Here is a 19,627-nt window from a genome sequence, read left to right on the forward strand (position 1 = left end):
AATAAAGTCTCAGTCTGTTAAGAAAGGCCAAGGTTTAAACAAGGGATACCAAGTACAATACTAAATATAAAACCTGGAGGACGATGGGAGTCTCAGGTGGGGAATAAGGAAGGTAAAATGGTAGTCTTAGGTGATTGCCACAGACCCCGGAGGGTGTCATGGTTCACTTTGATGAAGATTGTGTCTAGTGCCAGGGCAGGGCTACCAACTCAAGGAGCCAAGAACCTGAGGCAGGGCTGATGTTACTCCTCCATGGGCTTTCCATCTAGGCAAAGTGGAGTCACCTACCCTTGGCTCTAGTGGTAGGTTCTGGCTTCCGTGGATTGTTACCAAGGTTACCATCCAGCACCATCTGTGCATCAGAGGCTCATATTGACATGGTGCTCTTTGAAATATGATACTCACGACTCTCCATCTCAGGGGAACTATGCAGAGGGAGGATGCAGCAGGAAGCATGAGAAGGCTCTGTATGTCCACATGATCTAGGATACTTAGAGAAGGAATTTTGTGGGGTTCTTTTAAGGGTTTCATTTTATTAGACAGGGGAAAAAGGGAATCATCGTAAGCCAACTATAAGTCGTTGTTTTTGATGTTGTCGCCAGGCATATTCTAGGGCTATGAGAAGTAATAAAACACGAGTAGCATAGACTCAGCTTTAAGAAACTTACAGATAAGAAGGGGGGCCAGTACATGGAAACACCTGCGTATCTGTCTGGAGTAGGTACTATTATAAAAATTCCCACAAGACAGTGAGGATGTAAAGGATAATGGTCATTATTTTACTCGTGGTAGGAAACGACACCGGGGAAGTGTGGTCACGGTGGAATGTGTGAACCAGCATTGTCTGTTGGGAAATACCGAGTAGCATGTTTTGGCTACAGAGTAGAAAGCAAGGCATGGAGAGGGGTGAGATGCTACTTCCAAGTTATCTCAGATCTGCCTTTTGTTTATGTCCAATGCTACCATGTAAAGGGACATAATTTTTACTGTCCCGTGTGCTATTCTAATAGCTTCCTAGCCGGCGTTCAGGTATTCACATGCAGACAGGCATCCCTTGGGATATGACACACTGGGTTCCGGACTGTTGCAAAAGAAGCAAATGTCACAATATAGTGAGTCAAATGAGTGTTTTGGTTTTCCGCTGTTATGTTTACACTACATTGTAGTCCTATTAAACACACAATAGCATTATGCCTTAAAAAGGTACAGACCTTCATTAAAAAATATTGCTAAAAAGTGCTAACCATCATCTGAGCTTTTGGTGAGTCATAATCACTGATTGCAGATCAGCGTAACAGATACATAGTGATGAAAAACTTACTGAAATACCCTGAGAATCACCAAATCCTCTTTGACACAGAGACATGAAGAGAACAATGGTGTTGAGAAAGTGAGTCTGGTAGTTTAGCTTGACACAGGGTTACCACAAACCTTGAGTTTGTAAAAATCACGGTACCTGCACATATTTTATTGCGTTTCACTCCAGTGCGCTTTGCTAGTCTCTGGATGATTTGCACCAAGTACCTGAAGCTTTTTAAATGGTCCCCCCGTATTAGCTTGGAATCTTCAGTAGGGTTTCTGAGGGCGGTCATTAGGGATGGCCTGAGAGAGAACTGCTGTTCCTCACTTGGTCTGACCTGCTTTTACACTTCCATTTATCCTTGTCTGAACTGACCAGAAGAGAAACGAGGAAGACGGTGGAATGGGGAAAGAACAATCAAGAAGAAAATCAGTACATATACTCTTTTTGGCACTTAAGAAGGTTAATAACCCAAGGGATATGTTAGAGTCTCAAAAAAAAAAAAAAAAAAAGATTGAGCAGACTTCCATTCTCAATACCCCTAAAACCTGGATGTTGGTTTGTCTCCGTGAGCGCATGTTTATCTGAGAAAGGACCAAGAAAGTGTAGACCGTGTGAAAAACCATCATCTCCCCAGGTCCCTCACAGCCTGCATAATAGATGTTTCTGAGATTTGAAAAATGCCACGCATCTGCCATTTAAAAGTCACATCTAAATATACTTGCTACCTTCTAAGTAATCTTTTATTTTTAATTGTAATATTATTTATGAGTTTTCACTCACTAGGAATTCTGTGTCGCTTTAAAAGCGATGGTATGAAACACAATATATCAGGAGAAAGACATGTGCTGATGAAATATGGGGCTGAATGTCATCATTCTGGTGATGTATATTAGAGTGGGGATGGAAGAGCGAAGTTGAGGGATGAGTCTGTGTGCTGTGCATTCTTGAATAATCCCCATGAAAACTGTAATAGAATTATTATCTGTGTTTAGCATCATATAATCAGAAAGCATTTGCCTGCAGAGGGAACCAGTTTGCAAGGTAACTAGGTACATACGCCGCCAACACGCTGGGTCACATCCATTTGAAAGGACAGAAATCAGACAAAGCTTGAGAAAAAAAATCAAACAGATCGCATTTGAATAAAAGTAATCCAAATCCCATCCTCGTGACTCCAGTAATTTCTAACTACCCAGATTTGATGGGCCGGTAGGGATGGGCTGTATATGATACCAGTCATTTAGAGAATTCTGTAGATGAAGTTGAATTCTTAGCTCTGAGAATGCTGGCTGTGTGTTTCTGTAATTGTGCAATGGATTTCTCACACATCTTCATATTCATAATTACGTGGTATTTAACTTTCAATAATGGCATTATTAAATGTGAGGTGACAGCCCTTCGCTTGTGACATTTAATTTACTTTTCAATTTTCCTTCTCTTCTCGGTCCTTTAAATGTTCTTTTTTTTTTTTTTTTTTTTTTTTTCGGTCCTTTAAATGTTCTTAAAGGCAAACATCTGAGGAGGCCCTGTTAATACCACGGGATAGCAGCCACGACGATTTTTCTTGATAAATCTCCTCAAAAGAAACGTCCAAGCCCCAGTCTTAGGGGATGCCTGCCTCGGCGGCCTACAGCTATTTCGAGGTAGTGTCCTCTATACGCAAAACAGTGGTAAGCTTTTGCTGAGTTGCCGGAGAGAATTTTCTTTGGGAAGTCATTCAATTCCAAGGAAGTAGAAGCTGGATCTAGAAACCAATAAGTATATTTTCCCGATTTCATAAAATGCATATAATACACTCACTTCGGGGTAAACGTTATTGATGATCTCCCAGCTGATATTTTTTGCATAAACAATAGTTCTCCGCGATGTCCCCGAAAGTTTCCTTTGTGTCACAAAAGTTGTAAACGTTCATGCAGTTGCCATCACTCCTTTAAGTGGCATATTGTTCAATGTGTCTTCATAAGCCACTTATCTCCTATTGTGCAGAACTCTTTCTAAAGGTGCAAGAAGGAGAATGTTCCTTTGGGGACTCAATGCCAATGACTTTTGATTTTTCTGCTGGTTAATAGAATATTGCTGTTGCAAGGACAATTGGAGGGCACGCTCAATCCGTCATACGTAGTGCGAGGGGGTCCATTTTGCACTGTTGACTCATAGCTCACTTGGCTTCCAGAAAACTCCCCTTCTGGTTTTCTCGCCTCTTTCTGACCATCCCACCCTGTGAGGGAGGCCGCTGCCCAGACTCCATCAGTGCCGTGTGCTCCAGAGAACCTCCAGCTGCCAACACTTGAGCTTCCTCTGGCTGCTGCAACCCACGCAGCCCCCAGAGCAAGGGAAGCTCCAAGGAGTAGAGTGAATACTTCCTGGGAGCAGCCCCCAAGGAAGACAGACAGCGGCTGGCATCGACGTATCCTAGTTTCCTTTCCCTTTGGAGGGCTAACTCGGAGGCCTGCATTCTCTCCATTGGTTTACAGAATTCTCCAAGGGAATGAAGTTCCAGTTGTGCACAAGGACCAACTTGCCGGAGGGCGCACCCTTTATTAGCTGCCTCCCCCTGTCTGTTCTCCTGTTCTCCCTGAATCCACTCTCAGGGTTTCCGGGAGTCACTTTCCAAATAAGTGATTATATGTGAATACCTGCTTCAGGGTCTACTGCTGGGGAAAGTCAAATTAAGACACTTGTCTATCTCTTTCCCTTGATCCTTATCTTCCGGACATCCAAATGTTAAAATAGCTGAGAGCTTAGTCCTTGGGCCACTTCTCTTAACTTATCTCCTAGGTAAATTAATCCAAATCTAAGATTTCAGATACCGTCCAAGCTTCGGATGCCTTAAGCTTTGCCTTCTTTTCAGAATCTCAACTATTTAATTGATATCTCCATTTGGATGTCTGCTGAGCACCCCAAACTTACATTTCCCAAACCACATTCTGGAATTTCTCCTTCAAGTGATTGGGAATATACTATGTGACATTTAGATTTTTTTTGTTAAGTACATTGGTCCTAGATTTGTCAAAAGGCATGCAAAGCATGCCTCCTTCATACTCAAAGAAGAGATATCTAAATATTTTTTTAAGATTTTAATTTATTCATGAGAGACACAGAGAGAGAGGCAGAGACACAGGCAGAGGGAGAAGCAGGCTCCATGCAGGGAGCCCGATGTGGGACTCGATCCCGGGACTCCAGGACCATGCCCTGGGCTGAAGGCGGCACTAACCTCTGGGCCCCCCGGGCTGCCCGAGATATCTAAATATTTAAAGAAACTAGACCCAACTCTTTTCCTCTGGTATTCTCTAGGCTCCAGGTTCAATAAACCTACTTCGCTCAAATGTCCTCACATAACAACTTTCTTAGGTTTGCCACATTCTCGTCTGGAAGTATTCCAATTTTTACTGTTCCTCTCAAAATATGACAATGAGAATTAGCCTGATATTTCTGATATGGTCTAGCGGATGTGGGATATTTCTCTCTTTGTCTCTCTCTCCTCCCCTCCCTTACACACACTAACACACACACACACACATACACACACACACACACTGTACCAGGGTATATGCATTGCTTGCAAGTTCTTGTATTGAACTTCTTTGTACATGTCAGCAGTGTTATTGTTTTGTTGTTATTTTTAATAAAACTGGACAATCATAACTAGAAAAAACCAACACATCTTGACAGATTTTCACAGAACAGTCTTGTTTTTAAAATGTAATTTTAAGGTACTTTCTGAATTCGGGAAAGGGCATTATGAGAGGATCACAAGAGCAATATCAATCTGGATGAAGATAAAGAATGCTGTGGTGTGTGTTTTGAGTAGTTTTCTTTTCTTCTTCTTTACAAAATATTTATTTATTTATTTGAGAGACAGAGAGAGTGTGGGGGCAGGGGCAGCGAGAGAGGGAGAGGGAGAGAGAGAACCTCACGTAGACTCTCCACTGAGCACGGGGCCTGAGGTGAGGCTCTATTTCCTGACCCTGAGATCACAATCCTGAGATCAAGACCCTGAGATCACAACCTAAGGGAAATCTTAAGTCAGATGCTTCACCAACTGTGCCACCTAGGTGCCCCTTGAGTACTTATTCCTTTGTGACATTTGTCTCCATGGCCCATTGGCCTGTTCATCCTTTCTGGGGGGGGAATCTGCAAGTCTGAGTGAGGCATGAAATTTGAAAGAAAATAAAGCTGATTTTTTGTTGTTAGAATGGAAAAGCTCTTTATTTCCCTGAAATCTAGACCTAGGTAAGCAACTATTGTTCTTTTTGTTCATGAAGATGGATTTATTTAGCTTTGGGAATTGTCAGGCCTTAACAGAAGGAAGTTAATTCAGTCCCACTGAGAGAACAAGAGGTATAAGGAGGACACGCTGTAAGCATAGCTAACCACATCGTAAGAGCAGCCCCTTTCCTGAGGGCCAATGAGAACAGCAGTAGTATTGACTTCTTAAATACGTGTGGCATTTACAGTTTTCAAAGCACTTTGGCATTACTATCTTTTTCCCCTCTCCCTCCCTTCCTCTTTTCCCTCCTTCCTCTCTCTCTCCCTTCTTTCATTTCTCTCTTCCTTTTTTTTTTTAATTTATTCATGAGAAACACACAGAGAGAGGCAGAGACACAGGCAGAGGGAGAAGCAGGCCCCCTGCGGTGAGCCTGATGTGGGACTCGATCCCAGGACCCCGGGATCAGGACCTGAGCTGAAGGTAGATGCTCAACCACTCAGCCACCCGGGCATCCCTCTTTCTTCCTTCTTATCAAGCACTTAGCATGCCAGGAGCTGCGCTGGATGCAGAATAAAATCAGACATTTTCCTAACTGTCGGGGAGAAGAAAATAAAAATGACAAAGAATGCCTTTATTACAGCCCCGATGACGTGGTCTTGGGAGCATTAGTTCACTTGGAAGGTGACTGCTGTAAACTCCATGAGAACTCACACATGTGCACAAAAATGCAGATTTTCTTGACACCTCCTTGCAAGTTAATAGGTAGATAGACAATCCAGTGTGTATTTCAGATATAAACCAATTAATTCTCAACTGTCTAACAGAAGATGACTTAAACCCAATGATCCTCATCAAAATTAAAATTGCAAAGTCAATATAAAACCTAAACTAAACTCAAAACACATAATACAGAAGCTCACCTCAATGTTCCAGAGATCAAAACTGATGTTTTAAGCAAAACTCAATTTCTCAATGAGGATTCAGCTGGAAGGAATTCTTTATCTCAACACTTGCCATGAAAATATTGCTCAATGTGGAATATGACTAGCAATGTGAAATTGGTTTGTAAAATTAGCTTTGTAAGGTGGAGAGTTTTAATATGACGGTATTGGCAGAATGTGAATGTTGGTTATAAGTTCAAAGGGTGCGAAAATCACTAATGACGTCTGAACTTCTTAAAACCTGTGCAATTCCCTGACTCCAATTCTTTGGTGTGGCCGGTTGAAAACTGGGCTTTCACCATTATTAATTTTTAAAAACTGCAGAAGAATAAGATAATAACTTTTTCATGTATATTTGAGGACTTTAACGCTGATATGGCAAGAGCTGATATAACTTAATTTCAAAATTAATGAATGAGGCTACATTTAAATGAGGCTTTAGATTGAATTGTGAATCCAGCTGTTTCAGGGGACTATTGACAAGAAAAGGGAGGGGGTAACGTCAATAACCCAAGGCAAGGGTAGGAGTCCTCTCCACTAGTAATATCCTGGGATTTTGCATTTATTTTTGGGCTTATGGATCACTTAATGAGAAAAGAGGCCATTATTTTTACATTATTTTTAAATTCTAAGACAAAACATGAGGGAATTTTTGAGTTTCTAAGGCTCGTTTTGTGGTGTGAACATTTATAACCTTCAATGGCAGAAATATGGGACTTAGCAAGATCAGCATCATTTTAAGGAAATCCATAGCCAAGCGTTAGTAGCCAGATTTATTGTCTCCATTTAACGATGGGAGAATCTAAATGGGTTTTAATATCCTCTTTTCAGCGCTAACATGCTGCATTACCTGTTTCTGGGAGGTGTAGGAGAGCATGTCATGTGTGTGTGATCTATGATCACTGTCTCTGGGAGCGTGGCTTATTAATTACTGGACAGTGAAGATGCGGAGATAATTGCAATGTGATGAGCTGCGATGTCCTTTCAGGGGGTGATCCCTACTGAATCAGGTTCCGAATGTCTTAAACCTTAAAAGAAATGGGAAGGGTTTTGGTCAATTCATTATGCTTTTTTGTTGTTGTTGTTGTTTTTCCAAACTGCAAAGGTTTTGGAAGGTTGTTTTTCAAGATTATTAACCGATTTGGATTTGTGGAGAGAAACACCATGGAAAGCGTTCAGTGTAATTCAACAGATATTTTCTATGCCTCTTTCTGTGCTATTTATAGCATTCACTAACCAGGTTTGTGAAAGTCAAAACCCCAAGTCCCTGCTTTCCACGTTCTGTTGACTTGAATTGGCAATGTGCAAAAAAAAAAAAAAAAAAAAAAAAAAAAAAAAAAAGAAAGAAAGAAATTGGAATTTACTACCAAAGTCAGAATATAGGAAACACTTTATTTATTTTTTTAAATGATTTGTTTATTTATTTGAGAGACAGAGAGCAGGAGAGAGAGAAGTGGGTGGGGCGGGGAGGGGCAGAAGGAGAGGGAGAGGAAAGCAGATTCCCCGCTGAGTGTGGAACCTGGTGTGAGACTCAGTCCTAGGACCCTGAGATCATGGCCTGAGCTGACCCCAAGACTGAGGTCATAACCTGAGCCAAAACTGAGAGGGGGGCTCTTAACCAACGAAGCTGCCCAGATGCCCCCACCCCATCACCATGTAGGAGCTGCTTTATTGAAGCAGATACATGTAATCAGAGAATTTTTTTGTATCATATGACCACTGTCTAGATGTGGGCAGTCTCACATGGTGTGTAGGACCCGGGCATGGGATTCGACTGGCCGAGCTTAAATCCCTGATCTGCATGCCCCAGCTCGTAGCTTTTGCCAAGTTCCTAATGGTTGGATTGCAACTGGATTGTGATGTGGACAAAGGTGAATTCCTTTAAAGCCACTTAGAGTAGCGTTAAGTCAGTAGAGTGATCACCTGTATGGGATCTCGTTCTGTGATGTTGCTGTGATAATTGGTTTGTTCTTTATTTACTCTACTTCTGCAAAATATATCAAAATACAATGTCTGGCAGACAATATAAGAAACCAAGTTTCGCTCCTTTGGTAGCTTGCGGGGTGGCGACTGGACCATATCTGATTTTAGAGTTTACAAAGATAACACTCCTGTTTGTCTTCATAAATTTTCCTCAATGTAAAAGTAACATTAGTTATTGAAAAAAATAATATTCAAACAATATAGAAATGTCCTAAGGCAGATCGTTCTTTGTGGAAACGTAAATATTACCAGACTGATCCATATCTTTGCTTTTTTAAGGAGCAGATTTGTTGAGGTATAATTTATATACAAAAGAATTCACCAAATCAATTCAATGATTTTTAGTAAGTTGACAGTTAACTGTGCTATCATCAGCATAACTGAGTTGTACAATTCTTCCATCACCTCAGAGAGATTTCTCAGGCCCATTTGCAGGTAACCTCTGTTCCCACCCCAGCCCCAGGCACCGTGGATTTGTGTCTGTCTCTATAGATTGGCTTCTTCTGAACATTTCATACAAATGGAATCACACAATGGTTCTTCTTTTTCACAGCTATTTATTTATTTATTTATCTATCTATCTATCTATCTATCTATCATTTTTTAAAGATTTTATTTATTTATTCACAAGAGACACACACTGAGAGAGGCAGAGACACAGTCAGAGGGAGAGGCAGGCTCCCTGCAGGGAGCCCAATGGGAGACTCGACCCCCCAGGATCACTCCCTGAGCTGAAGGTTTGTCGCTCCACCACTGAGCCACTCAGGCATCCCTAGATCTGTCTTTTTAAACTTAGTATAATGTTTTTGATGTTCAAACATGTAGTAGGTATTAAAATTTTACTGCAATAGCTTAATCTGTCATTAACATCTTTTTATGTTGATATATATGATTTATCTCCTTCTTTTTTGGTAGCTATGGATGATTTTATCAAGAGATTGTTTTAAGTCACTCTCTTAAAATGTTTTTAAATTATTTATTTCCAGTTCTTTATTATAAATAAGTCGGTATAAACATTCGTGAGTAAATACCTTGGTGAAGTGTTACTAGGACTTTTGTAGGATGAATTCCTTAAAGTAGAATTTCTGAGTCCAAGGATATAATGAAGTTTAGATTTTGATGCACATTTCTTTTTTTTTTTTTTTTTAAGATTTTATTTATTCATGAGAGACACACAGAGAGAGAGAGAGAGGCAGAGACACAGGGAGGACAGGGAGAAACAGGCTCCACACAGGAAGCCTGACATGAGATTTGATCCCAGGTCCCCAGGACCACACCCTGGGCCTAAGGCGACGCTAAACCACTGAGCCACCCAGGCTTCCCTTGATGCACATTTCTAAAATTTTTTTTTTATTTTTTATTTATGATAGGCACACAGTGAGAGAGAGAGAGAGGCAGAGACACAGGCAGAGGGAGAAGCAGGCTCCATGCACCGGGAGCCCGACGTGGGATTCGATCCCGGGTCTCCAGGATCACGCCCTAGGCCAAAGGCAGGCGCTAAACCGCTGCGCCACCCAGGGATCCCTTGATGCACATTTCTAAATTACTTTCCAAAATATTGTATCATTTTATATGCTGATTGCTAACATGTACCTATTTCCCAAAGTTTTCACATATATGTGTTGTTATTTTAAAATCTTTGTTTATATGATATGTAAAACATGGTATCTTTGTTTTAATTTAATTTGATTAATTAATATTCGTTTGGTTTCTTAGTAAAGCTAAGCATCTTTTCATATTTGAATTGGCCAGATGCTTTTATGATTCAGTGAATTACCTGCTCATGGTTTTTGGTTTATTACCATTTTCTTGTTATTTTTTTAGTTTTTTTGTTGAAATGTATTTTGTTGATATAAATGTTATATATTTAAAACCATTTTTTTCCTATCACCATGTTGTTCTATCTTGTCTATTGTGTTTGTCAAGTTATAGTTCTTTCTTTCTTTCTTTCTTTCTTTCTTTCTTCTTTCTTTCTTTCTTTCTTTCTTTTTTTTTTTTTTTTGCTGTTCACCTGCTAATCACTTCTTTAGTTTCTGGTGTTGGTGACTTTAGGCTTTTCCCCCAGCCTAACATTTATGATAGATTTATCTATATTTTCTTTTAGTAATTTTTTCATTAAATCTGTACACTTCATGTGAATTTAATTTGGCAATTTAAAAATATATTTTAAAAATTTCATTCTCTAGGTGGAATAATCTGGCTTTCTTTTTTCTTTTATCTCTCTAGTTGTTTGGAAGTTTTATCTCTTTTCCTATATTTCTACATTTATCTAAAAAAACCCCTACATTTTATTACTTGGAGATAATTTTACAGTTTTTACACAACTCTCTCCAAAGACGATAACTTTTAGCTTTATTTTACTTCTCCCTGCTTTATTTACCCAACCGAACCCTATTAAATCTTAAGTTTTGTCCAAAGAAATTGGAATTTTAGTGTCTACTGGTTGGTTTACTTATTACTATTATCTGATTGTTATCTCTTCTTCTTGAGGTTTATTGTTGTTGGTCTGGTTTTTTTTTTTTATTTTTTTTACTAGAGGTCTTCCATGAGTATTGTTTCAGTGGGAAACTGATTCTTTATCATATTGTTTCTGAGTGGTGCATGCTTCAAAATGTCACACTTACACTCTTTCACACAGTGAATAACAAGTCTAATATCTTGAAGCGAAACTTGTTGCTCTGGAAGATTTAGAAAGGTTCGTAGGACCAGTGTGTAGTGACTGAGTTAGGAAGAGAGGCTGGTGGTGAAAATCATGCAGATGTGGAGGCCCTTATGCGAGAGTTAGAGTTAAATTCTCTTTGTTACTAGAGAGTCATTTTCAGCAGATGGTGCCGGGCTTCCCTATTCTCCTGACCCCCTTGACCATTTTGGGTTATTCACTCCCAGCAGCCAGCACTTGTGTCTGAGATCAGGGGTTGTCCTACCTCCCAGAGCCTGCCTGGACTGCTGGTTCTTAGACCAGGAAGGGCCTGGCCATCTTTGTCCCCTCGGAGCAGCTCTTAACCAGGGACTGACAGGCATAGGAGTCTAAGTACTCCAGCTCTCCTGTTTTAATAGCCATAACTCTGAGTAGCCACCAACACTTCCTCCAGCTTCCATGGGGAGTTGCAATAAAGTTACCCTCTATTGGACTTGATATAATACTCTTGTTGGGCTTTCTTTTCTTCTTAGTCCTATTTTCTTTTTTTTTTTTAAATGCTGTTTCCTTTTTTTTTAAATTTCACTTTTTAAAATTTTATTTATTTATTCATGAGACACACACAGAGAGAGGCAGAGACATAGGCAGAGGGAGAAGCAGGCTCCATGCAGGGAACCCGATGCGGGACTCGATCCTGGGACTCCAGGATCATGCCCTGAGCTAAAGGCAGACACTTAACTGCTGAGCCACCCAGGTGTCTCCTTAGTCCCATTTTCTTACTTTATTCATGTTTTCCTGGAGATGCTTTCAAATAAATATGTTTTACATGAATTCTCACTTTGGAGTCTGAGGAACATAGCCCTAAACCCACTGAAGGATGTTAAATGGAGGACTGGCATATTTGTTGGTATTAGTTGTACTGAATCCCATTGATTTCCCCCCCTTTTTTGTGTATATTTCAATGCTTCCAACAGGATTTTTCTGTTTTGCTTGCCCTTCCCATTTTTTAAAGTTGGAATTTGAAACTAAGCCAGTTCAGCTCTAAGACATGTGCGCTTATGCACCAGATTATATACTGGGACATATAATCTGGGATACTGGTCTTGGGAAAAGAGAATTTTTGATATTAATTAGTGGAGTTGGTGAGAAGTGGTGAGATTCGGAATAAATTTTGGATGTGATGGTGGATCTGCTGTTTTGTGAGAGGGAACAAAAGGAATTACAAATAACTTCTGGATATTTTTGCTGCGTAGTTAAATGGATAGTGTTGATTTTTTATAGGAGGGACATGGAGCAGATATTAAGAGTGAAAAAAGATATCAGGACTTTTTTAGACTCTGTTCAATTTCTGATGTCTGTTAGACATCCAAGCAGGTAGGTCAAACAGGCAATTGGATCCATAGGTCTGTAGGATCCATGGGTCTAAAGGGAAATCAGGCTGGAGATATAAATTTAGGAGTCATCAGGATATGGGTAAATTTTAGGCCACAGGAAATGAGGAAATTATCTAGAGAGAGGTTGCATATAGAAAAGAATGAGGGACAGAACCGAGTCTTTAGAAGAGAGACAGAGAGAGACTAGGATCCATCAAATTTGTATAACAGAAGAAATCAGAAGACCACTTCCTAGAATTGAAAAAGAGCACACATGTTCAGATTGAAAACTCTCAGGTAGCACCAAGCACAGTGAATGTGTAAAGAGACAGACATAACCATGAAATTTTAGAACATATGAGATAAGAAGAACATTCCAAAAAGTGGACCATGGAGAACTTAAAACTGAAGTTACCTGCAGAGGAGAGAGATTAGATTTCTTACCAATACTCAAAGATAATAGCTAATAAATATTAAAGATCTACCAAGGTGCTCAGGTACTTTTTCATAGGAAGTTTCTTGAAGATATGCTCCAGAAAAATAAGACAACAAATAATAATGATGATGATAATGATAATGATAATTAATAATAATAATAATAATACAGAATTCAGGAAACAGAGAAGCCAAAGCAGAGTGCAGTGAAGGGAGCCTAGAAAGCAACTAATCCATACTATGGAAAGAAAAGACCCCAAAAGAGAGGCCTTGGGAAGGAAAAATAAAACGGAAAAATGAAAGGATAGATAATATAATGAATCTAGAAATATTTGGGAATATACTAAAGGAAATTGGTAGACTGTAAAAAGTAGAATCCAATTGAACTGATTCTAAGTACATTCTACTTTAGGTGGATGACATGACATTGGAAAAGGAAATGGAATCATAGCTGATCACATAGCGCACTATTGACACGGCCACAGTAAGTGAAGTATCACTTATTCGTTTTCAACTTTTAGAATCAGCGTATAGAAGAATCGTGAAATACTGTACAACGAGCACAGAGCAGATTGTAAACAGTATCAACCCTGCTGTTATTAAAAGTATAGATAGAGATGACAGTGATGAGAGGAGGGAGAAGAGGAGAGGAGAAGGGTGAGAACTTCCTTGTCTTGTCATCTTACAAATTGGGGAATCAAGATTCATCGTTTATAATTTATAGGCCAAGAAGTGGAGCTTTAGCTAATTTTGTTGTTATTTCAGAGATCTGCAGAGGAGAAACTACAGTAATAAAACTCTATAGTTTTATATATAGTTGAGTAGGTGGGGAGTTGTGTTAGTGAGGAAAATACTCATCTATCACCACAGGAGGCCAATAGCCAAGAAGCAATGGCATAAATGTGCTAATTAAGTATTTGGAGGTGAGCCCCAAAAAAACAAAACGTAAGCAGTTAAAAGTGTAGCCTGTAGGGATCCAGACTTTGCGGGTGAGGAAGCATGGAGAAGATAATTCTTAGTTTTCTTTATGAATCCTTCTTTTTTGCTTCTTAAACCATTTGCATTTATGACTTTGAATAAAAAGTGAAGAAAGTTAAATGGAAATTTGAATTATAAATAGGATATTGTTATAAAATAAAGACATTAATTAGGAAGATATCGAAAAGAAAATTTAACATGAAAAATGCACAGGGAGCCCAGTCTGTGTTTAAAATTATCACAATCAGAAGCTTAGATTTAAGCAAGTTCTTTAAACTGAAATCCTACAGGACTAATTTGCAAAAAGACAATTGCAAGCAAAGAAAAAATAGATTTGAAAACCCAACCGTGGAGGATGGAAATATGGCAACATTGCACCCCAGAGGTTAGCAAATTGGCAGACTCCTCCTCACCCCATCTCCAAGGCTGAAGCTTTATTTATTTTTATTTTATTTTATTATTTTAATTTTATTTAATTTTATTTAATTTTTTTATTATTTTATTTATTTTATTTTAATTTTATTTTTAAGGCTGAAGCTTTATAAAGCCAATGACTTCAGAGCCAGTAGAGGCAGTCTCCACTTTTCTAATTTGCATTAGGCCTCTTAGCTTTTGAGAAAGACGTGTTTTTGCTAACCGAAAGGAGTCTGAAGAGGATTTTTGCTTTTACTGAAAAAAAGGTGAAAAGCGAAAACAGCATTCAGCAGGTGATTGCAGCAAGCTGTTGTAGGGCAATGCACACCCTGAGCAGCAAGTGGCGCCGCCCGCCTGGCTCCTTCTCTGGGAACCACACTGGGCATCTCAGCAGCAAACCACCGGAGCTTTGAACTGTGTCTGTGAGCATCTGTGCTTTATCTTGATTTATATGGTACATCTGTTAGCAAGATGTGTCCTAAGCCCAAAAGAGGTTATTTTTTGAGTCTAGTAATGCTCAGAACATTTTCCATATGTATTAATAGCAATTGCTTTTTAGCTTTATGCCATGGCCACAGTAATTGGTTTTTGGCTTTTATTTATTTTGGCTTTTATAAGAATGCTCTACTTTGGGATAGTGGGGGAAATCTGTTTTAAAAAAAATAATTAAAACATGAAAGGCAAAAAAAAAAAAAAAAAAAAAAGCACCAAAGAATTAGTGGAACTAACTGTAGGTCATGGATAAAAAGGAGATAATATACTAGATAAAGTGTTTCTGGGGTCTTTATTGAAGAGGTGATTAAAGAGATTCTCACTCCTTAATCGTCTTTTGAAGCAGTTAGATTAAAAGGAATGGATCAAATAGCAGCAAATAAGGAGGGGGAATTCAGATCAAGGATGGAAATATTTGGCACAAGTTCTACCTAATGTCTCCTCCTGAGCCCATATGGCTATAGCCTCAGAAACTTCCTCTACAGATATTCCTCCAGAATATTCATTACAATTCCTGTATGAGATGAAAACTACGACCTGGGTAAACCTAGCTGGAGAGGGCATAACTACATCACCTAGCTGCTGCTGAATTTATTTACACATCAGACCAAATCTTGACAAGTTTAAGAGAACGAACATTTCCCTGGTTTTGAGTGGTTCAAACGACAAATATCTTCTAAAAGAGGCAAGAAGTGCTTGAAGCACTAGTGGAAATCCTGACAGTCCAGCCCGGGGCTTATCCAATGACCTATAGTCACCTCAGATTATTAGACCATGGTCAGTGGCTGAGTTCAAGTGAAACTTGAGATAGAAAAATGTTAATAATTCATTATACAGAATAAATAAATTAAGGTTCAAAGATATTGAGTGATATATCCAAGATCAGAAATCAAGTTAATAGAAAATCTGACCCTAGATCTCAGGTGTCCTAGTCTAGAGCCCTCACACTACATTACACCGAATGCACGTTACAACACATAAAGTCTGTTTAAGATCTAACACGAGGGGCATTTAAACATTTTTTTAAAAGATTTTATTTATTTATTCATGAGAAACACAGAGACAGAGAGACAGAGAGAGAGGGAGGCAGAGACCAGGCAGAGGGAGAAGCAGGCTCCATGCAGGGAGCAGGACATGGGACTTGATCCCGGGTCTCCAGGATCACGCCCTGGGCTGAGGGTGGCGCTCAACCGCTGAGGCACCCAGGCTGCCCTAGAGGCATTTGTTTTAAGGAGCCAAAGGTGGTGACTGAAAAATGTCTACAGTGGACATTGTTATCTTTATATGCATCTTGATCCCCAAAGAACTGGTGGCCTATAATCCTATCAGATAGCACCTACTACAAAATTAGAATATGTAGCAGAGATTTTTGAGGATCTGCTAATGTTAAGATGAACGTAAGTCCTAATTTCCCTAGAAAAGTTCTTGTTCATGCTTGCCCCAATATGATTAGCGATAGTATCCTGTGTCTTTCTTAATAGTGTCCTACGTTGTGAAACAGTTTGCTGTGGGTCTCTTGTATTTCTGTATATCCTATGAGCGAAGTGGCAGCTTCTGTGTTCTGGACTATCTTTTTAAAGGGGTTTATATAGTGAATAGCCTTGGAAGACAGAAAATGTGCTTCTCTTTTGGGTAAAAAGGCAGACATGTTACTGCTCTTATAAGATTTGGGTTCAGGGCACCCCGGGTGGCTTAGCGGTTTAGTGCGGCCTTCGGCCCAGGGCCTGATCCTGGAGCCCTAGGATTGAGTCCCACCTTGGGCTCCCAGCATGGAGCCTGCTTCTCCCTCTGCCTCTCTCTCTCTCTGTGTCTTTCATGAATAAATAAATAAAATCTTAAAAAAAAAAAAAGATTTGGGTTAAAATTCCTCTCCTATGATGCAACTAATTCTGGGTGTAGGCATCCATCTGGGCCTGTCAGCATTGCCCCTGTGGGACTTGGGAGGACAAGGTAAACTGATGCAAATTTAGTGATGCACACACTCTTCGCAGAGCCATATGTAATAAACTTTTGTCCCTGACCCTGGAGTCCCATGTCTTTTGCTAGTATCCATGAGACTGTGCCAGGTAAACTTATTATCTTGCAAGTGGACAATATCTCAGGCTCTTCAGAATTCTTAACATTCTAGTTAGTACTATAAATTATGTGATCTACTGAATTAAACATTCTTTCTTTCTTTAATTGAAGCGCACCTGAGTTCTGGCTGTAAAAGACTACATTTTCTGTCTTCCTTTTCATGGCTAAGTGATCCAGTTCTGACCAGCAGGATGTGAACCAAAGAGCTACTTCCAGATCATGATCATAAAAGAAATGGTTATGGACTGGCCTTGGCCTTTCCTCCTTCCCTCTGGCTGGGATACAGACCTAATGGTGACAGAGAAGAGATACCTTAGACTCAGGATAGAAGCCATCTGTTAAGTATGGCAGGACCATCCTATTGGCCTTAGACTGGCTACCTCCAGACTATAAGGGAGCTACTTTTTTTGAAATCAACATATTTTTGGCTCTGTTTAATGGAAGCTTGAATGGAGATGTGAACTTAGAGATCCTCTTGTTATTATTTTTAATAAAAGGAGAAATTGAGATGTAAAATCAATAAATGACTTAATCCTAATGACAGAGTTCATAAAACTAAGCTAAAATATCCAGTTGATTCTCTTCTCCCATTTCTCTGCCCACATCCAGTATTACCAGATAATATTGAATATACAAGCACAAGGTGTCCAGAGAAGTAGGGGCGTGGAGAAATCTTTACACTGAGTACAAGTAAATGTATGATAACTGATATCAATTATCCAGCTCCAGATGAAGAAATGCATATAGAGATGTAATTTGAGCTTCACGAGCTGACAATCAAGGTAAGACCGACAAATTGCAAGGGTAAAAAGCACCCAGTGGAGGATAAATGATTTATACTAAAGTGATGTGGTCGGCAGCTTCTTTCAATTTTCATTGTTATGTCCCTGAAGTCCAATTCACTGCCTTTTTGGAATGGCTTCATTAAGCAAGTGAAATTTGGAGAGGGATCTGAGAGAGTTGAAATAGTTCTCGTGGCAACTAGGTGAGGGAAAATGCTGGGAACCGACTTCATAAATCAAGTAGTATCTGTATGTAGGACACTTCACGAGATGCTTGAGGGAGTGGTGGAAATACAATGATTTTTAAGGCAATGCTTGTAATCTAAAGAAATGTATAGTTTTGTAGGGCTTAAATACTGGGATTAAATATAGCAACACAATTTGTAGGGAGGAAGGAAATAAGCAGTTTCATAGAGAATATGGGGCTTGAGGTGTGCCATGAAAATTCGAATATTAAGAAGATGAAGTTTTATTAATAGTTGAATAATTGCCAAATGGTTTATATCTCATTTAATTAGAATGTCTTAATAGCAAGTGTTTTGTTACTATTGTTTAAAAGAAAATTTATTTTTTTTTTGGTGAGATTAGTAAAACCCTTTCCCTAATCTGTCTCCTTGGAATCTCATAGTTTTATAGATTGGTGCTGGGAAGTCAGGGCATGAAGATGAAATGGAAAAACTTTGATACAGAAGGTTGGATTTGGGATGAACATCATTCAAAATTCTTAGGTGCCATATATAGTACTGAAATGGGAAAGATTATTGTGGGCTGGGATTCATTAGATATGTCTGTTCTCTTGGAGCAAATGGGGAGTTAGGTAAGTCTTTCAAGAAACTGAGAATCAGTGTGGCACTAGAAAGCCCTTGAGCTAGGCTCTTAGAGTTTTCCACATCTCTGCTACTATGCGTTTTTGAAAAAAAATTTAATTGTGATAAAATACCCATAAGATTTACCACCTTAACCATTTTTAAGTGCACAGTTCAGTAGTGTTGAGTAAATTCACAGTTGTGTCATCTCCATAATTCTTTTATTTGGCAGAACTGAAGTTCTATATGTATTAAATAATAACTCCTCATTTCCCCCTCTCTTCTCACCTGGCAACCACCATTCTACTTTGTATCTTTACATTTGACTACTCTAGATACCTCCTGTACATGGAATCATATTATATTTGTCTTCTTGTGACTGATTTATTTCACTTAGCATAATGTCTTCAAAGTTCATCCAAGTTGCAGCATATATTAGGATTTCCTTCTTTTTGGAAGACAGAATAACGTTCCACTGTATGTATATAGCACATTTGTTTATCCCTTCATCCATAGACGCTTGGGTGTGTCTCCCGGTTGGATGTATAATACTGCTCTGAACACAGGTGTAAAAATATCTTTTTGGGATCCTGCTTTCATTCTTTTGGATATATAACTAGAAGTGGATTTCTGTAGCTTCATAATAAGTTTTGAAATCAGCAAGTATGAGTCATCCAACTTCATACTGCCTTGGCTATTTGGAGTCTCTTAATATTCTATATTAATTTTAGGAGGATTTTTCTATTTCTGCAAAAAAAAGTGCCTTTGGGATTTTGACAGGGATTGATTACCTTAAATATATAGATCATCTAGATTAATATTAAGATCTTAATATTAAGTGAACACAGGCTGTCTTTCCACCTATTCATGTCTTTAACTTCTTTTTTTTCTTTTTTTGTCTTTAACTTCTTTCAGCAGTGTTTTGAAGGTTTCAGTTTGTAATTCTTCCACATTTTTCATTAAGCTTATTCATAAGTATTTATTATTTAAAAATACTATTGTAAATGAAAATTTTAAGTTTCCCCTTCAGATTGTTTATTGTTAGTGTACATAAATGCAACTGATTTTTTTCATTTTGATTTTGTGTTCTGCAAATTTGCCAAACTTGTTTATTTCTAAAGTTTTCTAAATGCAATCGTTAGGGATCTCTAGGGATAAGATCATACTGTCTGCACTGAGACTTATGTTAAAGAGTC

General features: G+C 38.9%; 1 long non-coding RNA gene across 2 annotated transcripts; it reads left to right on the top strand.

Moving 5' to 3' along the window:
• Window positions 1-349: 349 nt before the first annotated feature.
• Window positions 350-17,619, top strand: LOC118351141 (uncharacterized). 2 transcript variants are annotated; one of them, XR_004806007.1, is made up of 3 exons: window positions 350-467; window positions 13,296-13,367; window positions 17,453-17,619. It is a non-coding gene; the product is annotated as an uncharacterized LOC118351141 (long non-coding RNA). The 2 variants fall into 2 exon arrangements; XR_004806008.2 differs by lacking the exon at window positions 17,453-17,619 and adding an exon at window positions 16,955-17,306.
• Window positions 17,620-19,627: the final 2,008 nt, after the last annotated feature.

The sequence above is a fragment of the Canis lupus genome, chromosome 1 (assembly GCF_003254725.2).
Source record: "Canis lupus dingo isolate Sandy chromosome 1, ASM325472v2, whole genome shotgun sequence".
In the NCBI taxonomy this organism is placed as follows: Eukaryota; Metazoa; Chordata; class Mammalia; order Carnivora; family Canidae; genus Canis; species Canis lupus.